This window comes from Bombina bombina, chromosome 5 (assembly GCF_027579735.1).
Source record: "Bombina bombina isolate aBomBom1 chromosome 5, aBomBom1.pri, whole genome shotgun sequence".
Lineage (NCBI taxonomy): Eukaryota > Metazoa > Chordata > Amphibia > Anura > Bombinatoridae > Bombina > Bombina bombina.
Window position 1 is genome coordinate 1,054,183,781 of NC_069503.1, and position 21,664 is coordinate 1,054,205,444.

The following is a 21,664-nucleotide window of genomic DNA, read 5'->3' on the forward strand; positions in this document are numbered from 1 at the left end:
GGTAATCCCTTTATTAAACATATTTATTTTTACAGGAGGTTCATTGATGATCTCCTACTTGTGTGGCATGGGGATGAACAGTCCATTCAATGCTTTATGGATTATTTGAACTCTAATGACAAGGGCTTGGAGTTCACCCATTGCTGGCACAAGTCGGAGATCGTCTTTCTAGATCTAGTATTGAGAGCAGCACCATTAACAAAAGATGTTACCATGTCCTTACATCGTAAGGAAATAGCAGGTAATAGTTTATTACATGCGAACAGTGGACATCCTCAACATGTATACAAGGGGATAGCCAAAGGGCAGTTTTTGCGCGTGAAGCACAATTGTACCCTACACTCTGATTTTGTCAAAGAGTCAGCAGACTTGAAACAAAGATTCATTGATAGAGGCTACAAATTGGGGATGATTAACTCAGTGTATAGAGAGGTTGAAAACATGGACAGAAATTCTTTGTTTAAAAACAAAAAACAAGGGAGTGCAAGAAAAAGTTTAAGGTTTGTCACAAAATTCTCTAATCAATATTCTGTAGTGTGCAATATCATTGAAAAGTATTTGCCCATTTTATATGGTGATGATGACCTCAAAGAAATTGTTCAACAGGTCTGTGACTTTGTATACTCAAAGAATATTACGATTGGTAACATGCTATCACCGAGCATGTTGCCAGTAACTGAACCACAAAGTTCTTTGCTGGAGGTTGGAGGTACCTATAAATGTGGCGTATCATGCTGCAAGTCCTGTACGTACATAAAGCAGGGTAATAACTTTACCTCTGGTGTTACAAATGAAACCTTTCTGACAAGAGGTTGTGTTAAGTGTACCTCCACCTATGTGATTTACCTAGTGGAGTGCACTCAGCACAAGAAACAATATATTGGGTTAACAACACGGGATGTACGCTCCCGAATAAAAGAACATTTGGGCTATATATCACATGAGGTCGAATGTTCAGCCTTATCAAGACACTTTATACATGAGCATAACAAAGAGGTACAACACTTCAAATGGAATGCCATTGAAAGTATCAAAGTGCCCCGTAGAGGCGGTAGCAAATTAAGGATTCTGGAGAGACAGGAGATATATTGGATCCACAAGCTAAAAACTTTGGTCCCTGAAGGATTTAATTCACAATTTGATGTGATTAATTATTGGGAGTAAGCTTGTGGGTCAGGTTACATGATCCTCTAGAATCCCCTGCCTCTCCAGATTTCTCTGCCCCTTTGAGGATTTTAAGAATTTTAGGGAAATAGCTAAAAAGATAAGGTAATAAGTACTGGCATTGTATAGATTGAGTATACTAATGAGAATGTAATACATTTATTCTTATACTATAGATGGCTATAACAGACATATTAAGTATTGTATACATGGAAATGGTGTGTCTGTAAATAATAGTCATATGTACTTTATCCATTTTCTTTATATAGTATAAATTGTGGCTGGATAACAACCAAATATAAGTTAATGATTGTGTCAGTTATAGCCACACTCTATATATTAGCTATTTAACAACTGTTAGCTACTATGATTACCATATTATTTTACCATATTTGACTGTTCCTTATTATTACTATTATATCTTTCACTTTAATGTGATTTTTGCTTTTTGCTCTATTTTGTTTTTGTTTTTTGCATTGTTGTTTTTTGCTTTGTTCTTATTTGCTTATTATTAATACATTAACATCTTTCACCATGAAGGGAACCTATAAATACCAAATGTTAATAGAAATGTAAAATTGCCAATGACATCAAATGTAATTATTAACTGCATTTTGTATTCATATTGCACTATATTTATACATTTGTATCATTTCACTTAGGTGGTAACTAATGGGTTAATTAGTATTGTTCTTAACTGGGCGGAGGATAGCCCTATAAAAACACCTCCCATATGCTAGGGGAGTATGTCTACGATTACGGCCGTGGAGGCTGAAACATGTAAGACAAGGTGTTAACTTTTAAACCTATTGGCAGCTCTGGTTTCAAATCTTTTAATTGATGATAATAAAATTCTTTTTAACGGACTTGGATTACGCCTGGATCCCTTCTTTATCATTTACACAACTCCATTATTACCCCTACCCTGCATGCCCGATGTCTCGGGGTCACATTTGACTCAGATCTTTCCTTCACTCCTCACATTCAGTCCTTGGCTAAAGCCTGCCGCTTCCACCTTAAAAACATCTCCAAAATTAGACACTTCCTTACACAAGATACAACTAAGATTTTAATCCACTCTCTCATTCTTTCCCGCCTTGATTACTGCAACTCTGTCCTCTCTGGTCTCCCCACCTGCCGCCTAGCTCCCTTACAATCCATTATGAATGCCTCTGCCAGACTCATCTTCCTTACACGTCGCTCCTCATCTGCTGCTCCTCTCTGCCAATCCCTTCACTGGCTTCCTCTTGCCTCTAGGATCAAACACAAAATTCTCACTCTGACATACAAAGCCCTCAACTGCACTGCTCCCCCCTATATCTCAGACCTTGTCTCCAGATACTCTCCCTCCCGTCCCCTTCGCTCTGCTCAGGGTTGGCTCCAGAACAAATTAAATGGGGGGGCATTTTTTTTTCACGAGGGGGCACGCATTTAAAAAGCATGTATGAGAATCAAAATAAAAGCAGACCTACTGTGGCAGTCCAGATGTTGCATTTTTCAGATCTCTGGGTGTGCAGGAGCTAGATTTGTTTATATTTCTGGAAGTGCAGGGGTTACATTTGTCATATCTCAAGGAGTATAGGGGTTACATTTATAAGATGTCTGGCAGCGCCGCAGCAGTTACATTTACCAGATTTATGGCAGTGCAGGGGTTACATTTGTCATATCTCAGGAATGTCTCCCACATATGACACAGCCAGTCGATACTGTTTGCATGTGTAGCTCTACCAATGACCCTACTAAAGATCAAATAAGCTTTTATGTGTCAATAAGTTTGAGTGCCAAGCAGTACATTACTTTTACAGATATTATTATTGATATTTACCAGCACACATATATATATATGTGTGTGTGTGTGTGTGTGTACTGTATGTGTGTGTATATATATATATATATATATATATATATACACACAGTAATAATAAAATAAAACAACCTTGGGGACAAATAGGAGATGTTTTAAAGCATGTAAATAGTAAACATAAGGCTTTTTCACTCATTGTCCCACAGCTACATTTGAAGTGTGTGTATTTGAGCACCTATAATCTGACACACATTTTACACTGATCACTGCAGATAAAGCAGGCACAATGCACACTTGTTTTGTGTGACCTGCAGTGGGGAAACTAAGGAATTCCCAATTTGCTTGTTTATCTGTGGCTGCCAGGATGGTTCTGATCAGGATATAAAGCACAATAGGGAAGGGATTTTACTCTCACACACACATTGGTTATATGTTTTCACAAACTTACTTCTGCCTTCCCTCTCACTGACTGTTAGCTACTCCCATCACTTCCTGGCTGCAGAGGTCTGATGATGTCATCATCTCACTGCAGTTCTGTAGTAAATGGGCTAGCAGGAGGAGGGACAGTGCAAGTCCTAGGTTAACTGTGAGAGCACCAGCAGGGAAATGTAAAAAGTAATAATTTTTTTAAAAAAAAAATCACTGCTTTTGCCCTGGGGGGCACAGCATTCCATTTGGGTGGGCATTGCCCCCCAATGCCCCCCCCTTAGAGCCGACCCTGGCTCTGCTCATGACCTCCTACTCTCCTCCTCTCTGGTTACCTCATCGCACTCCCGTTTACAGGACTTCTCCAGACTGGCTCCCATCTTGTGGAACTCTCTGCCTCGCCCCACAAGACTCTCCCTTAGTTTTGAAAGCTTCAAGCGCTCCCTAAAGACTCTACTGTTCAAGGATGCATACAACCTATGCTAACCTTACTTTATACCAGTTCCACTCCTCCATTGCTATCCCCTAACCCCCTTAGTATGTAAGCCTAAGAGTCCAGCTGTTTGTAGATCGCCTTCTTAAGAGTGGATTACAACAGTACAACTCTTGGCAGGGCCCTCTACTGATCTGATCCCTTTAATTGTTTTGTTGTACTCCCCTTTGTTTATAGCGCTGCGGAATCTGTTGGCGCTCTACAAATAACCGTTAATAACTGACTGATTAACATCCCTTTAAGTTCAGGAATGTTCAGTATAGCCGGGGAAACAATAGGCAAAAACAGCTATTTCAAATTAAAAAATTATGGTGAAAGAGCTACTTGTATTTAACAATTTAATACACTCCAGTAGGTAAAATGAATAATAGGAAACACATCAGAGGGCAGAAAATATTAGTGTTCACTGCCCCTTTAGGTATAGGGACATTTTTCCACTAAACCAATAATTAAAATATTGCTGCCCATAAACAAAACAAATAGCTGACTGTGATTACGTCATCGAAAAGGGTTCACCGGCAGTTACTAATTCTTAGGTTTGAAGCCAACATAAAAAGAAATATAAATGCTAACAGACAATATCAAATATCTATAAATTATTGTAAATGTTTAAAAAGTCAATATCATATAAAAAAAAGAAAAAAAGGAAATAACTTCCCAGATGTGTGACATTGCATGAGAATTGTACTTGGACTATTTATGTTAAAGCGAATCTACTGTGAAAACAACATTTTTATTAAAATTAATGACCTAGCTCATTTTTATTGTTTTAGTCTTCAAAATTAGGGCTACTCAATTAATTGGTCCACTCCATAGGTTTGAAGTAGCAATGTTATTGAATATATATCATCAGGCAGATTAATATAATTGTTCCTTCAAAGAAATCTATGAAGAAATAATTTCATCCTTAATCTACTATAATAGTCTTCTTAACCATAATTGATTGCTGAATTAATCCTAATAGAGAAAAAAAAAACATAATAAAAAAAAAATTGAGCCTGTTCACCTTTGCACACCCAGTGAGAATTTAGTTCACATGAAGGGAAGAGAGACAAATTCACTAACTATACATGATGGATTTCATTTGTTCATTCATCCCAAAATACTGGAAATGTTCCAAACCATGTGTGTTCTGCGTAAGGGTAAGATCTGAGTGATTAAATTCATTTCCTGCATTCAATTTCAAGCTTTCTTCTAAACTTTTAATGATGAAAATACACACTTGAAGCAAGTTATTGTTTTGTATAACTAAAAAGGAAGGTCTGCCCTTTTAAATGCACTGCAATTGTAAAGCAATAATGATGCAATGGTGTGGAAAACCCAAAAGCCTAAAAAAATACCATCACTTTACCAATACCTTATATTAAAATGGTACATTTCATCTCAATTGCATTTAATGTGGATATTATTCTCCTATGTAATGAAGGGCTCCTCATTTTCTTAATTAGACATGATTAACTTGTTTAATTTGAACATTTACAGAAACTGGCAAAATTACTATTGTTTGGAAAGTGATCTCTCCATTTTAACCCTTTTGCTACTGAGCCATTTTCACATCCCTATGCTGAAGCTGTTTTAGTTGTTTTGCTAACATTTCATTTACACATAAATTTTAATATTTTCTGTGAGGTACTCACATTATACCCTTGTTTTTTTTCAGCAGACCTACAATATTTAGAAAATAACCTTAGTTTGCAGAAATATAATACTATCGGAAAACACCACCATATTAAATTAATACAAAATGGCATTTTTGTAATTTTCTATGGCATAAATTGTAAATATTGTAGCCTGGGAGTCATTGTTTCCTAATTATTTTAAGCCCAAACATTGTTGTCCCATAAAAAGGCAACAGTGGTCACTGGTCCCAACTTGGGACAGCACCAGACAGCACCAGATAGCACCAGAATAGTAGGTCTGCCCCTAGAGAGATCTTTGCTGAGACCGGGGTCAAGCCAGAAGCTATATCTCCCCGGCAGGTATCAATCCCACTGCCAGCTCCCAAAACTGTCTTTACAAAGACGCTTTTAATCCTCTCAGGCCAGCTCTTGATGACATCTTTATAAAGACACTTTTGATCCTCTCAGGCCAGCTCTTGATACATCTTTACAAAAACACTTTTGATCCTTTCAGGCCAGCTTGATTCTGTCTTTAAGACTCTCTTGGCTCACAAGCCAGCTCTTTACCTACAGGTCCCCATAACCAGGGAACCGGGTGGCCAGAAAGAAGGTCCTTAGATTCTGCCACTGGGATCACTGAAAAAAAAAACAGGCAAAGACCCACAGTTCCAAAGGGAACTACTAATATTTGATCTTTATTTCAACTGGGACTAACCCCTTAGAACTTTAAACTTTTCTTGGGGTGACAGACCTAAAACATAACCACGCTGCAAGTATACAGTTAACAATACAATTAGGAAATCTGACAAAAGAGAAGAGGAGTCTGGCGAACATATGCCAACATATACCAGCTAAAAATTTTTGATCATGTCACATCATTCAAAATATATGCAAAAATATTGGTGACTATGAAAGTTAGACCCATGAATGGTGCTGTGCCACACAAGGTCCCTGTGGATGGTTTGACTAATAGATGGCATTATGCCACACAAGGTCCAAGTGTATGATTCAACCAATAGATGACTCTGTGCCACACAAAGTCCATGTGTATGATTCAACTAATAGATGGCGCTGTGCCCCACCATGTGCCTGAATATTAGACATGTGGGTTTCGTTTCGGCCAAATTTTGTTTCCGGACAAATTGTGGCCTATTCGGAGATTCAAATGCATCCGAATTTCCGAATCGGCACCATAACTTACATCCCGAAAAATTCCAAAAATAAATAAATCAGTTTTCGAATTTTCAGATCCATTATTCATATTCGGAATTTTTCATTGTTCTAATCTAAACCGCAGTTCCCCAACATCGCCGACCCTAACTAAATCACTAAATAAAGCTATTAACCCCTAAACCACCATTCCCCGACTTTGCCGACACTAACTAAACATATTAACCCCTAAACCGCAGTTCCCCAACATCACCAACACTAACTAAACCTATTAACCCCTAAACCGCAGTTCCCCAACATTACCAACACTAACTAATCCTATTAACCCCTAAACTGCAGTTCCCGACATCACCGACACTAACTAAATCTATTAACCCCTAAATCGCAGTTCCCCGACATCACCGACACTAACTAAACCTATTAACCCCTAAACCGCCATTCCCAAACATGGCCAACACTAACTAAACCTATTAACCCATAAACAGCTGGCCCTCACATCGCAACAACCTAAATTAAACTATTAACCCCTAAACCTAACACCACCTAACTTTAACATAATTAAATAGACCTAAATTAAAGTTTAATTTTCAGGTTTCTCACTGAAATTATTTACAAACAGCTTTTGCAATTATGGCAAAAATGGTTGTAAATGCTTTTCTGGGATCCGCTTTGTTCAGAAATAGCAGACATATATGGCTTTGGCATTGCTTTTTGGTAATTAAAAGGCAGCTAAATGCCGCTGTGCACCACACGTGTATTATGCCCAGCAGTGAAGGGGTTAATTAGGGAGCTTGTAGGGTTAATTTTAGCATTAGTGTAGTGTAGTAGACAACCCAAAGTATTGATCTAGGCACATTTAGGTATATTTCATGCCACCATTTCACCGCCAAATGCAATCAAATAAAAAAAAATGTTCACTTTTTCCCAAACTTTAGGTTTCTCACTGAAAATATTTACAAACAGCTTGTGCAATTATGGCACAAATGGTTGTAAATGCTTCTCTGGGATCCTCTTTGTTCAGAAATAGCAGACATATATGGCTTTGGCGTGGCTTTTTGGTAATTAGAAGCCCGCTAAATAAAATAATAATAATAATAATAATAAAATACATATTCTGCTGTGTAGGATCCTCCCTTAGCCCCCAACCTCCCTGATCCCCCCAAACAGCTCTCTAACCCTCCCCCCTCTACCTTATTGTCAGCCATCTTGGGTACTGGCAGCTGTCTGACAGTACCCAGTTTGCATACAATTAGCATTTTATATATATATATATATATATATATATATATATATATATATATATATATATATATATATATATAATATTTTTTTCTGTAGTGTAGCTTCCCTCCCTCAATAACCAACCACCCACCCCCTCCCAGATCCCGTAGATAAAATTGTGCCCCCTCCTCTCTCCCTCCTTTCCTTTACACTTTGTTCCATAGATGTCTAGTCATAAAGTTATCAGGTATATTTGTACTTGTTGTTTTTTTCTCTTAGTTTGATACCATCTGACAAACTTTTGGCTCATATCGGAGGGGGAAAGGATAGATTTTAAATTACTCCCTTTCTTACAGATCATATGGTTTCTGTCAGATAAATTCACTCCCAATAGCGGATCTTTCTTTAATAGATGCCAATGATTATTTATAGTATGTTCTATCTTATTTTTATCATAGCAATATGTAGTTATCAATCTGTTTGTGAATCTGAATATCCCTATTGGAAGAAAGTATACGTGAGGTACTTAAAATGGACCATAATGTACTGATAGAAGGTAAATCAGAGGTAAGTATAAAAAATAAATATTATATAAAAACTATTGATGGAAATCCAATTGTTGGAACCAATTCAGAAAATTCAGATCTTCAGGGGGTTAGTGTTAGGTTTTTTTAAGGGTCTATTGGGTGGGTTTTATTTTTAGGTTAGGGTTTGGGCCTGCAAAAGAGCTAACTGCCCTTTAAAGGGCAATGCCCATCCAAATGCCCTTTTCAGGGCAATGGGGAGCTTAGGATTTTTAGATAGTATTTTATTTGGGGGGTTGGTTGTGTGGGTGGTGGGTTTTACTGTTGAGGGAGTTGTTTGTATTTTTTTTTACAGGTAAAAGAGCTGATTACTTTGGGGCAATGCCCTGCAAAAGGCCCTTTTAAGGGCTATTGTTAGTTTAATTTAGGCTAGGGTTTTTTTTTTTATTTTTGGGGGGCTTTTTTATTTTGATAGGGCTATTAGATTAGGTGTAATTAGTTTAAATATCTGTAATTTGTTTATTAATTTCTTTAATTTAGTGTTTGTTTTTTTGTACTTTAGCTAATTTAATTTAATTTAGGTAATTGTATTTAATTTAGTTAATTTATTTAATTATAGTGTAGTGTTAGGTGTTATTGTAACTTAGGTTAGGTTTTTTTTTACAGGTACTTTTGTATTTATTTTATCTAGGTAGTTATTAAATAGTTAATAACTATTTAATAACTATTCTACCTAGTTAAAATAAATACAAACTTGCTGTAAAATAAAAATAAACCCTAAAATAGCTACAATGTAACTATTAGTTATATTGTAGCTAGCTTAGGGTTTATTTTACAGGTAAGTATTTAGTATTAAATAGGAATAATTTAGTTAATTATAGTAATTTTATTTAGATTTCTTTTAATTATATTTAACTTAGGGGGTGTTAGGGTTAGACTTAGGTTTAGGGGTTAATAACTTTAATATAGTGGTGGCGACGTTGGGGGCGGCAGATTATGGGTTAATAAATGTAGGTAGGTGGCGTTGATGTTAGGGCCTGCAGATTAGGGGTTAATAATATTTAACTAATGTTTGCGAGGCGGGAGTGCGGCGGTTTAGGGGTTAATATGTTTATTATAGTGGTGGCGACACTGGGGGCAGCAGATTAGGGGTTAATAAATGTAGGTAGGTGGTGGCGACATAGGGGGTGGCAGATTAGGGGTTAATAAATATATTGTAGGTGTCGGCGATGTTGGGGGCAGCAGATTAGTGGTTCATAAGTATAATGTAAGTGGCGGCGGTGTCCGGAGCGGCAGATTAGGGGTTAATAATATAATGTAGGTTGCGGTGATGTCGGGGGCAGCAGATTAGGGGTTAATAAGTGTAAGATTAGGGGTGTTTAGACTCGGGGTTCATGTTAGGGTGTTAGGTGTAGACATAAAATGTATTTCCCCATAGGAATCAATGGGGCTGCGTTAAGGAGCTTTACGCTGCTTTTTGGCAGGTGTTAGACTTTTTTTCAGCCGGCTCTCCCCGTTGATTCCTATGGGGAAATCGTGCTTGAGCACGTTACACCAGCTCACTGCTAACGTAAGCAGCGCTTGTATTGGAGTGCGGTAATGAGTTAAATTTTCCTCAATGCTCACTTCTTGTCTGGGTTGTAAAAACCCATAATACCAGCGCTGTCTGTAAGTGAGCGGAGAGCATAAACTGCTCGTTAGCACCGCACAGCTCAAAACGAAAAACTCGTAATCTAGCCGAATATGTTTATATTTTCTCTCTAACCATCTAGAATAACCAAATGAACTAATAAAAACTGAAAACTAAAACATTTTCTTTTACATATAGATAGATAGATAGATAGATAGATAGATAGATAGAATAGAATAAATAAAATAAAATAGATTTGCCACATAAGAAAAAATATATTCAATAAATTAATTAAATTAACCAAATAAACATTTCTGACCAAATAGGAAATAAAAAACTAAAAATTAACAAAATAATTATTAAAATAGGAAAAATATATGAAAGTATGGAATATATTGTGATGATATTTAAATTTAGGAAATATGTTGAAAACATGTGTGCATATTTTTATATACACATTTGTATTTGAGAGAGATCCTATGCAGTGATTAATCAAGGGCCCCTGCCGGGTAGGGGTCCCAGATGAATTCCAACATGGTTTTTAAAAATTACTATGATTACTAATATATATATATATATTCCATACTTCAACATATTTTTTTACATATTTTTTTCTAAAAGTATATTTGGAAAACACTTTGGAAAAAATACAGAAACACATATTTGGCAAATATGTGTACTTAACATTTTCAGATGATTCACCCAAACACATTGGATACTATTTACAGAAAAAAATACAAGGTTGGAATTTTTGTTTAGTCCTATCATAACCTAAATCTCTATGAAAGAAAGGCATTAAGGGAACTGAAGAATAATGACAGCATTGTGATCAGGGAAGCTGATAAGGGAGGGGGGTTATTATACAGGACATTGATACCAATAGAGAAGAGACCCTTAGACTGGTGTCAGATATAGAGAGTTACCAATAAATTAAAAAATTTAGATCCAACTAAAATTTAGATCCAACTAAATTATTAATTAGAGAACTAGAGGAGTTGCTAGCATTGGGCATACAAACCAAAGCAATCTGCAAGGATGAATATCATTTTCTTATGATAAAAGAACCAAGGATTCTGATTTTCTACCATATCCCGAAAATCCACAATAGCATAATAACCCTCCCCCCCCCCCCCACCGGTAAAACGATTATTTCGGGAATAGGAAGTATATCCTCTAACCTTTCATTATATGTTGACCTCTTCCTCCAAGTTCTAGTTCCAAATACCATGTTGTATTTAAAACACAGTACAGAACTTATAAAAATATTAGAAAAATGACATGGGAACACAATTGGCATTTTACAACGGCAGATATAAGATTATTAACCATGAGAAAGGTATAGAAAGAATAAAAAGAAATTTCTGTGAATATGATTTCCCAACATATACTCAGAGAGACATTCTAATTAAAAGCTTCAAATTCATACTTGAAAATAACTACTTCACCTTTAATGGTAAATTCTACAAACAGATACAAGGCACAGCTATGGGGACAAAATTTGCCCCTAGCTATGTCAACTTAGTATTAGCCAATTGCGAAAACAAATTAATCTGGTCCCAACAACAATACATTAAAGATATGGAGATGTATAGGAGATACATTGATGATGTCTTCATAATTTGGAAAGGAGACATCACGTCTCTTCACATGTTTTTAGAACATCTAAATAATAATAATTTAGGGTTAGTGTTTAAACATAAAATAGAAAAAAATAAATGTGAATTTCTAGATCTGGACACTGCAGTCAAAGACAACAGAATTATAATTAAAACCTATTTTAAAACAGTAGACCAAAACACATATCTCAATATGAACAGCTGTCACGATAAAAAATGGTTAAAAAATATACCCAATTCATTAGAATTAGAAAAAACTGTACCAATTTATCTGATTTCCATTTCCAGGCTGAAATGATAAAAATGAGATTCATAGAAAAAGGTTTCAAGATATCCCTATTGGAAGAAAGTATACGTGAGGTACTTAAAATGGACCATAATGTACTGATAGAAGGTAAATCAGAGGTAAGTATAAAAAATAAATATTATATAAAAACTATTGATGGAAATCCAATTGTTGGAACCAATTCAGAAAATTCAGATCTTCAGGGGGTTAGTGTTAGGTTTTTTTAAGGGTCTATTGGGTGGGTTTTATTTTTAGGTTAGGGTTTGGGCCTGCAAAAGAGCTAACTGCCCTTTAAAGGGCAATGCCCATCCAAATGCCCTTTTCAGGGCAATGGGGAGCTTAGGTATTTTTAGATAGTATTTTATTTGGGGGGTTGGTTGTGTGGGTGGTGGGTTTTACTGTTGAGGGAGTTGTTTGTATTTTTTTTTACAGGTAAAAGAGCTAATTACTTTGGGGCAATGCCCTGCAAAAGGCCCTTTTAAGGGCTATTGGTACTTTAGTTTAGGCTAGGTTTTTTTTATTTTGGGGGGCTTTTTATTTTGATATGGCTATTAGATTGGGTGTAATTAGTTTAAATATCTGTAATTTGTTTATTATTTTCTGTAATTTAGTGGGGTTTTTTTTTTACTTTAGCTAATTTAATTTAATTTAGGTAATTTATTTAATTATAGTGTAGTGATAGGTGTTAGTGTAACTTAGGTTAGGTTTTATTTTACAGGTAAATTTGTATTTATATTAGCTAGGTAGATATTAAATAGTTAATAACTATTTAATAACTATTCTACCTAGTTAAAATAAATACAAACTTGCCTGTAAAATAAAAATAAACCCTAAGCTAGGTACAATGTAACTATTAGTTATATTGTAGCTAGCTTAGGGTTTATTTTATAGGTAAGTATTTAGTTTTAAATAGGAATAATTTATTTAATGATAGGAATTTTTATTTAGATGTATTTAAATTATATTTAAGTTAGGGGGGCGTTAGGGTTAGACTTTAAGGTTTAGGGTTAATACATTTAGAATAGTGGCTGCGACATTGGGGGTGGCAGATTCATGGTTAATAAATATAATGTAGGTGTCAGTGATGTTGGGGGCAGCAGATTAGGGGTTAATAAATACAATGTAGGTGTCGGCGATGTCCGGAGCGGCAGATTAGGGTTCAATAAGTATAATGTAGGTGTCGGAGATGTCGGGGCGGCAGATTAGGGGTTAATAAGTGTAAGATTAGGGGTGTTTAGACTCGGGGTTCATGTTAGGGTGTTAGGTGTAAACATTACTTTAGTTTCCCCATAGGAATCAATGGGACTGCGTTACTGAGCTTTACGCTGCTTTTTGGCAGGTGTTAGACTTTTTCTCAGCTGGCTCTCACCATTGATGTCTATGGGGAAATCGTGCACGACTCCGTATGACCAGCTCACCGCTGACTTAAGCAGCGCTGGTATTGAAGTGCGGTATGGAGCTCAATTTTGCTTTACGCTCACTTCTTGCCTTTTAACGCCGGGTTTGTAAAAACCTGTAATACCAGCGCTGCAGGTAAGTGAGCGGTGAGAAAAAACTGCATGTTAGTACCGCACAGCTCATAACGCAAAACTCGTAATCTGGCCGTTAATGTGCAAGGTGTCAGTAGACACAACGATTAATATTTCTGTACAAGATAGAAATCAAATAAATCAAATATTTATTTTTTTATACACTTTTTTGTATTGAATTTATTCACTTGATCCCACACATATTTATCGCCCATTGCAAAGCGCTGTTAGTTTGTTTTTCCATGGATATATAAATGTCATTTTTAATTCAATAAACAGCAACATATTTACAAGGAAACTATATCCATCACGTTTTTTTTTAGCTTTTTTCTTTTTTAAATATAATTTAACCAGTATGAAAGCATATATATTTTAAGAAGACAGCATTTAGTGCATGTATATAGTTATTCATTATTACAATTTACGTATCTATTTTACATCTTTAAATTATTTTCCTCATTAAACCATTCATACCAAAATACACTGTCTGTGATTGCACTTTGTTTGTAATCAATGAAAATAAATATAGTAATGTAAATACGTAATTTATATTAATTATGACATACTTAACTATTATTCAATCACGTTTTTGCTCATCTCTCTAATCTGAGTAGTTTCCACCAATGCGTAATACAAATCACATATATATTAATTTGAAACATATGTACAGTATTTGTCCCAAGAATTGCAACTGAGTAAATCCATATTTTATCCTGTGCTGTATGTTATTGTTTCATTCGTTTGTCACCAGCATATTTAAAGATACACTTACATTAGAATTTGCTGTATTACAACTATGAGTTAAAGGGACATGTGACCCATTTTTTTTCTTTTCTAATTCAGATAGAGCGGGTGATTTTATTCAACTTTCCAATGTAGTTCTAATAGCTAATTTGTTTTGTTTTATTGGTATCCTTTATTGGAGAGGATACCTATGTAGGCTCTGGAGCTGTTTATTGGTGGCTGCGCATATGTGCTTTGTGTTATTGGCTCACCCTATGGGGTAGACTTACCAAGCAGCGGATGCTGCTATCTATCTTCGTAATTTCCGGCTTGCAGGAAATGTAAATTAAAGGGACACTGAACCCAATTTTTTTATTTTGTGATTCAGATAGAGCATGACATTTTAAGCAACTTTCTAGTTTACTCCTATTATCAAATTTTCTTCATTCTCTTGGTATCTTTATTTGAAATGCAAGAATGTAAGTTTAGATGCCGGCCCATTTTTGGTGAACAACCTGGGTTTTCCTTTCTGATGGGTGGATAAATTCATCCACCAATAAAAAATGTGCTGTCCATAGATCTGAACAAAAAAAAAAGCTTAGATGTCTTCTTTTTCAAATAAAGATAGCAAGAGAATGAAGAAAAATTGATAATAGGAGTAAATTAGAAACTTGCTTAAAATTTCATGCTCTATCTGAATCACGAAAGAAAAAAATTAAGTTCAGTGCCACTTTAAGAAGCATCAGTCATAAGACCGCTGCTTAAAGGGATATGAGACCCAAATTTTTCCTTTCATGATTTAGACAGAGCATGCATTTTTAAACAACTTTCCAATTTAATTCTATTATATAATTTGCTTCCTTCTTTTGTTATCCTTTGCTGAAATGTTTATCTAGGAAAGCTCAGGAGCAGCAAAGAACCTAGGTTCTAGCTGCTGATTGGTGGCTGCATATATATACCGATTGTCATTGGTTTCCCATTTGTTCAGTTAGAAACCAGTAGTGCATTGCTGATTATTCATCTAATGATACTAAGAGAAGGAAACAAATTAGATAATAGAAGTAAATGAGAAAGTTGTTTAAAATTGTATTCTCTATCTGAATCATGAAAGAAAAATTTTGGGTTTCATGTTCCTTTTACTCGTCCGACACCTCTGAGTTGACGGACAGCAATCAGCCCGATTGGATACGATCGGGTTGATTGACACCCCCTGCACATGTCCACACTCACATTGATAAATCTACCTCTATGTGTTCAGCAAGCTCCCAATAGTGCACTGCTGATTCTTCAACAAAGGATACCAAGATAATGAAGCAAATTAAATAATAGAACTAGAAATGAGAAAGAGAAAAATGTGTAAACACAAATAACACCTCCTCTAGGGGGCGCTCTCCAAATAACAAACCTAATAAAAAAGCAAGTCTTAAAAAAGTGAATGCAACAGATTAATATTAAAAGTCCCAAATTGAATCCTGGGGTAAACAAGGCAGCTCTCTGTCATAGGATGGTCAGTGTCCTGATGATTAAAACAATCTGGAAAAAGAAGAAAACACAGAGGCGCCAAATGGCCTAATATCTTCAGGTAACAAGAGATATAACAAATGGCTACTCACAAACGGAGAGCACCAGAACATAAAGCAGGTTGGTACATCTCAGTTGTCCAGCTAACTGATTTCAGGGCAAACTGCTTCAGAAGAATATCCAAATAACCCCTGGTATGGGATTCCTATATAGGTGGAAATAAGGGAACCACAGTAGCCCAGCACAGTTTGACCAAGAAATAGACCGCTATTGGTCTAGGCTAATGTGAAACAGCACTATGGGTGGCCATAGTCGGATCTTGCGGATGTGCGTGGCTGTTTTGAAAACAAACGCTGTGTTATTTAATTATGATGCGAACGGTATGTGCATTGCATATTTTCCTATATATTTTTGTCACTATAGATGCATATACTTACTGTTGATGGTTAATGTCAAACATTGCAAGCTTTTACACAACTATTTGCTTTATTTTTATTTTATTGATAGTGATGTCGCGAACCGGGCGAACCGCCTTAGACTTCAATAGGCAGGCGAATTTTAAAACCCACAGGGACTCTTTCTGGCCACAATAGTGATGGAAAAGTTGTTTCAAGGGCACTAACACCTGGACTGTGGCATGCCGGAGGGGGATCCATGGCAAAACTCCCATGGAAAATTACATAGTTGATGCAGAGTCTGGTTTTAATCCATAAAGGGCATAAATCACCTAACATGCCTAAATTGTTTGGAATAACGTGCTTTAAAACATCAGGTATGATGTTGTATCGATCAGGTAGTGTAAGGGTTACGCCCGCTTCACAGTGCGCAGTATAGGTGATATACCTGCCCTGACCATGCTTTGCAGACCAGGTATCAGTGGTCAGATGGGCCCCTGCCCCAACACTGTGTGCCAGACATGCCATTATAGCAGACTTATATGGCTTTGGCGTTGCTTTTTGGTAATTAGAAGGCTGCTAAATGCCACTGCGCACCACACGTGTTTTATGCCCAGCAGTGAAGGGGTTAATTAGGGAGCATGTAGGCAGCTTGTAGAGTTAATTTTAGCTTAAGTGTAGTGTAGTAGACAACCCAAAGTATTGATCTAGGCCCATTTTGGTATATTTCATGCCACCATTTCACCGCCAAATGCGATTAAATTTAAAAAAAAACTTAAATTTTTTCTCAATTTTAGGTTTCTCACTGAAAATATTTACAAACAGCTTGTGCAATTATGGCACAAATGGTTGTAAATGCTTCTCTGGGATCCCCTTTGTTCAGAAATAGTAGACATATATGACTTTGGCGTTGCTTTCTGGTAATTAGAAGGCCGCTAAATGCTGCTGCGCATCACACGTGTATTATGGCTAGCAGTGAAGGGGTTCATTAGGTAGTTTGTAGGGAGCTTGCAGGGTTAATTTTAGCTTTAGTGTAGAGATCAGCCTCCCACCTGACACATCAGACCCCCTGATCCCTCCCAAACAGCTTTTTTTTAGCATATTTACATATGCTGTGGTGTAGCATCCCCCCTTAGCCCCCAACCTCCCTGATCCCCCCCAAAACAGCTCTCTAACCCTCCCCATCTGCCTTATTGGCGGCCATCTTGGGTACTGGCAGCTGTCTGCTATTATTTCACAGTCAAAAAAGTGTTGTTTTTTTTAAATGTACACTACTGTTACACCAGATATGAGTGGTGGCACTGGGCAAGTGGGCACAGTATACGCTGTGAGCCTGACACACACGCTGGCAGGCAGGCAACTGCAATTAGATTACACAGGAAAAAAAAAAAAAAAGTAGACTGATGTTCTAGCCCTAAAAAGGGCTTTTTGGGGTGCTGTCCTTACAGCAGAGATCAGATGAGTCCTTCAGGACTGTAGTGGACACTGAATACACTAGCCTAGCTATCGATTTCCCTATTAAATCAGCAGCAGCTACACTATCCCTCCTCTCACTAAGAATGCAGCTTCCGAATGAATCTAAAATGGATGCTGTCCAGGAGGTGGGAGGGTCTGGGAGGGAGGGTCTGCTGCTGATTGGCTGTAATGTGTATTCTGACTGTGAGGTACAGGGTCAACGTTTACTCAATGATGACGAATAGGGGGCGGATCGAACATCGCATATGTTCGCCCGCCGAGGCAAACGCGAACATGCTATGTTCACCGGGAACTATTCGCCGGTGAACTATTCGCAACATCACTATTTATTGATCTTTTTTTTTTGTTCTTGATCAGAGTATTGTTATATTTTGCCACTTATTTGTTGATATTCTTTTGGTGGAATAATATTTATGTTCACAAAGATGTTTATTATATCTTACAATTGTATTTTATTTTTTCTAATTATATTTTAAAGGGTATTTAGATTTGGGTTATCTAATGGGGTTATGCAACTTTATGAACATGTTTGTATATTATATTTTATTAATCTGTTTTATATTTATTGATGTATTTGGCTGTGCCACTTTTTTAACATTGGGGATTTTTTGTTTACATAGTTACCTTGGGAACATGATTGAATAAGGTGTCTTCATACAGGTGGCACTAATTTACTACACACCAATCATAGCTCACATGGGGTTTCAAATAGCAAGTGTATTTTATTGTAATAACCTGAGGAAACAGCCCTGTGTAGGATGAGAAACGTTGCTTTTATTTAAAACGTTTAATTACAATTTTGGGTTTTTTATTATACACTTACTGGTGTTCTTGACTATTCTTGTTTGTGTGGCAGTTGCTGAGTGGAGCCTCCCCTACGCACCACCGGAGATCAGTCAGCTGGGCGGCTGAGGAGCTCCATCCTGTTTGGATTGCACCTGAAGGTGCCCTAGAGACGTAAGTGTGATTTGTATTATTTCACTTACAAAAGTCAAACTGTGCTGGGCTACTGTGGTTCCCTTATTTCCACCTATATAGGAAACCCATACCGGTGGCCAGTTTGGATTTTCTTCTGAAGCAATTTGCCCTTATATCAGTTAGCTGGACAACTGAGAAGTATCCACCTGCTTTATTAGCACCATGCAAGGCACAGATGCAAAAAGGTAATGCAATTTATTCAAAAGCAGAAGCAATCCATAAAACAGGGAGTGGAAGAACTAGGTCTTACGCATTTCGGCTATGCCTTACTCATAGACCCTAGTCTTTCACTAACACATTAACATAATTATAGGCCATTTAATTATACCCACCTCCCCACACAGTGAAAAGCCTCCCCCTTCTTAAAGGGACATAACAATGGCTTACTAAATCATTAATGAGGTTCAATATCAATCTATAGAATAGTATAGCAACATACTAGTACAAGTTAGTATACATATATTAGAAATGTCACAAATCATTATTGTGGAGGGTATATGAATATCATATTATAATATAAGCATAAATATCCTTGTACATACTATGGCAAACATTTATATCCCTATGTTCAATTAATTACTGCTAAATGGTTAGCTGACTAGATATAATCTATACAGAGCTTACATGTCTTAATATGCAAACAAAACCTGACTAGGTATCACCTTTCACCAAAAGTTAATAATGTCTCCATCTATATTAAAACCTTGAGGTACCCATATACGTAAGGTAAAGATCCAAAAAGCCTCTCGCTTTTTTAGTAGCGCTTCCATATCACCACCTCTAGAAGGGCGTTTTATCTGTTACAGAATACACCATTTAAAGTGAAATGTGTCCCCAAAATGATGTAAGATGAAATGTGTAGCTAATGCAGAACAGTGATCTGATCTGTCTATGTCATTCAGATGTTCTCTAATTCTTTCTCATGCCTGACGAGTAGAGCACCCTACATATTGGAGATTACATTGTTGACACCATGCTAAGTATATAATAAATAAGGACCTACAGTTAGTACATGACTACATACTGTATAACTTTTGTGAAGTGGTAGACTGAAACGTATTATTCACCACAGTGGGCTCATAGGCCTTACATGTACGGCCCCCGCACCTGTAATGACCCTTACATTGGACCCAACTAGATAAAGTGGATTGGTCTGGTTTCTGATCTTTGATCATGCTTGGAGCCAGAATATTTCCTAAGGATTTATTCTTCCTGTTTACAAATGTGCAACCACCTTTGGCAACATCATGCAATACTTCTCCCAATAAAATTGAAAAGTGATTTTTTCCAATATTACAGATTTGTTGGTACTGTGATGAGTATGTGGTAACAAAAGATTGGTTTTGTAATCTGCTCCATTCTGGTGCTCTCCGTTTGTGAGTAGCCATTTGCTATATCAATATCTCTTGTTACCTGAAGATATTAGGCCATTTGGCACATCTGTGTTTTCTTATTTTTCCAAAGTAGAAAATATAACTAAATTGGAAAGTGGTTTCAAATGGTATGCTCTATCTGATTCATGAAAGAGAAATGTTGAGTTTCATGTCCCTTTAAGAAACACTGCTCTACAGGAACAAAATTATTAAAAATTATATGAAGAGCTTTGCAGTCATCCAAGAACGTGTGCGCCGTGTACAACAGGCACATCCATAACACTACTGTAATCCCTAGGCTTTGTAACTTGCCAATAGCAAATGCAGCTTATGTCTGGCAGATGCATCAGAATCAAGGATAGTGACTTAAAAAATACAAATTGGATCTCTGTTTTGGCAGAAGTTAGGAAGAGGACGTTTATTTTAGTATCTTTATCAGCAGATCTAAAAAAGGGGTGGATAACTTCTTGCATTGGTGGCCACAAATGAATAGTTCAGAAACATTAAAGGGACAGAGTACTGTAAAATGTGCTCCCCTTTCATATGTTCCCAATGATCCATTTTACCTACTGAAGTGGATTAAATAGTTTATCTTTATTTTGTCAGGTAAAATAGCTGCTTTTGCTGTTAAAAACTCCACATATGTTATAAAATTCAGTACAGACACACTGGCTATAGAAAATCTATATAAAGGAGAGATCAGAACAAATAAGCCTCCCAGTAGGAGGGGGGGGGGAGCTAGAGCCCAGCCATTTTTTAAAGGATGTTCCTGAATCAGCTTTAAATTCAATTAACTAATTGTATTTAAAGCTGATTTCTTTCCTCACATTCTCTTCCTTTGAATCCTATGCAATTCTTATGTTTTCACCCTTATGTTTTCCAGTTACTGTCATTTATCACCTCCCTGGTCACCCACACTTTTCCTTGACCACTTAACCTCATGACTACCTTACTTCCTCTCCTGTGACACACCTGCCCTTATTCTTGGTCACAATATTCCCAGTGATAACTCAACCACTCCTGGAGTTTCAAATCTTCTTGAGCTCACTGCATGCTTTGCCCTTTAACAGTGGACGGATTCTGCCACTCATAAAAATGGCCATTCAATCTTCAGCCAGTTTATTTTCTGTCTCTCACTTTAATAACTCTGCATTCCCACTCTCTGGCCACTATCTCTTAACATACAACATCACTACACCTGCTGCACACACACCATCCAACCCTTCAAATAGAAATTTACACACCATAGACACAGAAATACTCTCTAGCACTGTAAATCCCCTTCTCCCTACAATTTCCTCCCTTTCCTACCCCATGGTACACAGCTGACACATTACTTGCAAAAATATACCCACACTATGGGGACAAGTTATAACAAGAATAGCCACACTTTAAGTGTGCTACAGGGCTCCGTGTCTTTACAGTCATTGCGGGCTGTAAGAAAGCCTGAGGATGTTTTTTCAACCCATTGGCAATGAGGAAGAAAGCCTGAGGATGTTTTTTCAACCCATTGGCAGTGTTTTCCCTAGTGCTGTGGGCAGTGTGGACCGATATGAACTAACCTGGCATCATGCACTGGTGAGTGGGGACGTGAATGGCAGGCCTCTGTTTTTCACACAGCATTCTTGCCAGGAACAACTCAGCGGGTGGCTGATGCCTACTTCACGGCACCCCAAACCAGGTGGACCCTGCAGCTTATCTCGATCGCCACCTCGG